At 35.9% G+C, this 4,181-nt stretch overlaps 1 protein-coding gene across 1 annotated transcript in view; it reads left to right on the forward strand.

Annotated features, from left to right (window-relative positions):
- The window catches only part of AGMO (alkylglycerol monooxygenase), a 355,828-nt gene that overhangs the window by 171,026 nt on the left and 180,621 nt on the right, over window positions 1–4,181 (forward strand). The window lies entirely within an intron of this gene.

The raw sequence follows: 4,181 nt of genomic DNA on the forward strand, positions 1-4,181 counted from the left end.
AAAAAAAAAAAAAAAAAAAAAAAAAATGCTGTTTTCATACCTTGTTACCAATAAAATATGCACCCTCTGAAAAACCTCAGTGAATCAGTAATGTTGAAGGTTACACGGTAACTCTGTGAATAATAGTTATATTGGAAAAAACAGAGGTGGAGCAAAGTGGTGGTTAAGATACCCCTATTCTTTAAGGTGTATAGGACACTTAAAATTGATGGATGAAATATGCAAAAACATAATTTTTAAAATGCACAGAACAGCTGGCAAAAATTGAAGGACACCTAAGGAACTAAAAATGTTTATGATATATGAATACAGTGAGGCAGCTGAATATATATTCTGATAGCTGTGCTAGCTGTTATTTTTAAAGTAATTAAAATAAACTTTTAAAATATAAAAATTGATAACTAGCATGCAAAACTCAATGACTTACATAGCAGCTTAAACTAGTGCATTAAAAGACAGACTAAACTGAGGACGGGCGTGGTGGCCTATGCCTAATCCCAGCACTTTGGGAGGCTGAGGAGGGCAGATCAGAAGGTCAGGAGATCGAGACCATCCTGGCTAATATGGTGAAAACACATCTCTTTTAAAAATACAAAAAAAAATTAGCCGGGCATGGTGGCGGGTGCCTGTAGTCCCAGCTACTCAGGAAGCTGAGGCAGGAGAAAGGCGTGAACCCAGGAGGCACAGCTTGCAGTGAGCCGAGATGGCGCCACTGCACTCCAGCCTGGGTGACAGAGTGAGACCCCGTCTCAAAAAAAAAAAAAACAAAAAAAATGAACTAAATTAATCATCCATTATACAGTGCTAAAGGCAATAGATAAACATTAAAAACATGGAAGAGGTGTTATCTTCAGATATGAAGAGCTGTGGAAAAAGTCTAAAAAGAAAAATACAGCAATCCAGGAAAAAAAACTTAAATGAATAAAGACAGGATTAACATTCAGTGAATACAGAGAATAATAAATCATTTTCAAAGAACAATGTGTATTATTGATAGGCATCAGTCTATCTACTCAAAAACTCCATCATAAAAGAAATTAATAAATAATGTATGCTGAAAAATGTATCTAATCTAGGATTATCATTAATAATTTCAATATAAGACCTATGGAATTTTTTTAATTACTTAGGAAACTTTAATTAAAATAATTATTTATTTTAATTAATTAGGCATCATAATCTAAGTATGATGATGCCACTGTAACAGTTCTATATGTTCCATATGATTTATATAGTGAATTATAAGGAAAGAAGTCTTCTCGAAATAGGTCCTGAGCAGGGCTTTTAGGCAGGAGTGCCAAGTGGGACTTTTTTTTATTGTATATGGAAGAAATTCAATGTGGAGTGGATTTATTAACTAACATTACTGAAAAGTTTGGGACCATTGCTTCTTTAGACAGTGCTGGATCCAAGAGGGCAAATAATGTCATCAGGAATGTTCTTTCCTTCCTGCAGCTATGCTTTTCTCAGTGCAAATTCTCCTATAAACTGTGACCCTTCGTGGTGGCAAGATGGCTGCCAACTTGCTCTAGGTTAAATACTGCCATACAAAGAACCCCACAAGTGAAAATACCCAAATTGAGCCTGACGTTATGGCTTGGGTTATCTGTATATCACTGAACGAATCTATGTATGTGGTCCTGGATTATGTACCCAACTTACGAATGGGAGGGCAGAGTCAACTACACAGGATCCACATGGTCTGTGAAGAAGAACAGAGTGACTTGAAAAAAAAATGAGGTGATATATTATAGAAAAAAAGGAAATAGGCTCAAGTAGGCAAAAATAACAAATGTTAGATCTATATAACATAACAGATGTGCTCACATATAAATATGTGATTTGAACTTGTTTTCAAAAAAAGCATTTAATCACTTATAAATACCTAGTGACATATAAACATGCCTGTAGGATAACATTTTCATTAAGATATCTATGATAGGAGTGTCCATTAGGTGTCTTCTACTCTAAAAAAAACAGAATATTCAATTAAATTTGTCTGGAATATGGCAAGTGTGTCCAGGATTGATTACTTCAGCAGTTCAAACATGCAGCACTTCTAAAAGGGCTTCTCTAATTCCTTTGGATTTTGTCATCATAGAATATTTACAATAACTCCAGTCATCTTGCCCTTATAGCTTTTGACCAAAGGCAGTAAATTCAATACTTCTAGAGCATCTTGTTAATTTTATTTCATTTTATTTAAGAAGGAAAACACACACAGAGACACATTTCTTCTGAGCAAACTTCCTTTCATGCCTCATTTCTCAGGACATGCCCACACTAAACCAATAACTAACATCAGGTCATGAATTAACCATGAGTGAATTATACTAAGTATAATTCTTACCCTCAGGATAGAGTGGTACTCACTTACCCCGAGCACATTCCTCATATATACCTGGACAAAATCAGCACAGTCTTAGTACAAAAGAAATGGAAGATATATTTTGGTTGGGCATCTGATAGTGTATACAATGTGTCCTGCTAAATAGGTTTTCGGAAAGTCGTGGTAGAGATTATTGAATAGTGCATTGAGAAAAGCCATCTTAATTTTTTTAACTTTTATTTTAAGTTCGGGGGTACATGTGCAGTTTTGTTACATAGGTAAACCTGTGTCATGAGGGGTTTGTTGTATGGATTATTTTATCACCTAAGTATTAAGCCTAGTACCTATTAGTTATTTTTCCTGATCCTCTTTCTCCTCCCACCCTCCACCCTCCAATAGGCCCCATTGTGTGTTGTTCCCCTCTCTGTGTCCATGTGTTCTCATCATTTAGCTCCTACTTATAAGTGAGAACATGCTGATATTTAGTTTTCTGTTCCTGTGTTACTTTGCTAAGGATAATGGCCTCCAGCTTCCATTCATGTCCCTGCAAAGGACATAGTCTCATTCTTTTTGGTGGCTGCATAGTATTCCATGGTGTATACTTACCACATTTTCTTTATCCAGTCTATCATTGATGGGCATTTAGGTTGATTCCATGTCTTTGATACTGTGAATAGTGTTTCAGTGAGCACATGCATACATTTAACTTTATAATGGAATTATTTATATTCCCTTGGATATATACCTAGTAATGGGATTGCTGGGTGGAATAGTATTTCTGTCTTTTTGTCTTTGAAGAATTCCACACTGTCTTTCACAATGATTGAACTAATTTCCACTCCCACTGACAGTGTAGAAGCACTCCTTTTTCCCAAGAAGCTCACCAGCATCTGTTAATTTGTGACTTTTTAACACTAGCCATTCTGACTGGTGGGAGATGGTACCCCATTGTGGTTTTGATTTGCATTTCTCTAACGATCAGTGATGTTGGGCTTTTTTTTCATATGATTGTTGTCTGCATGCATGTCTTCCTTTGAAAAGTGTCTGTTCATGTTCTTTGCCCACTTTTTATGGGATTGTTTGTCTTTTTCTTGCAAATGTGTTTAAGTTCCTTATAGATGCTTAATATTATACCTTTGTTGGATGCATAGTTTGCAAAACTTGTCTCCCATTCTGTGGGTTTTCTTTTTACTCTGTTGATAATTTCTTTTGCTGTGCAGAAGCTTTTCGGTTTAATTAGATCCCATTTGTTAATTTTTGGTTTTGTTGTCATTGTTTTTGGCATCTTCATCATGAAATCTTTGTCTGTGTCTGTGTCCTGAATGGTATTGCCTAGGTTGTCATACAGGGCTTTTATGGTTTTAGGTTTTACATTTAAGTCTTTAATCTATCCTGAGTTAATTTTTGTATATACAGTAAGGAAGGGGTCCAGTTTTAATCTTCTGCATATGGCTAGGCAGTTATCCCCGCACCACTTATTGAATAGGGAATCCTTTCCCCATTGCTTGTTTTTGTCAGGTTTATAAAGATCAGATAGTTGTAAGTGTGCAGTCGTAGTTCTGAGTTCTCTATTCTGTTCCGTTGGCCTATGTGACTGTTTTTGTACCAGTATCATGCTGCTTTGGTTACTGTAGACCTGTAGTATAGTTTAAAGTTGGGTAGTGTGATGTCCCCAGCTTTGTTCTTTTTGCTTAGGATTGCCTTGGCTATTTGGTTTCTTTTTTTGCTTTCCTGTGCATTATTCACAATAGCAAAGACTTTGAATCAACCCAAATGTCCATCAGTGACAGACTGGATTAAGAAAATGTGGCACATATACACCATGGAATACTATGCAGCCATAAAAAAGGAT

Source organism: Mandrillus leucophaeus, unplaced genomic scaffold (genome assembly GCF_000951045.1).
Source record: "Mandrillus leucophaeus isolate KB7577 unplaced genomic scaffold, Mleu.le_1.0 Scaffold258, whole genome shotgun sequence".
In the NCBI taxonomy this organism is placed as follows: Eukaryota; Metazoa; Chordata; class Mammalia; order Primates; family Cercopithecidae; genus Mandrillus; species Mandrillus leucophaeus.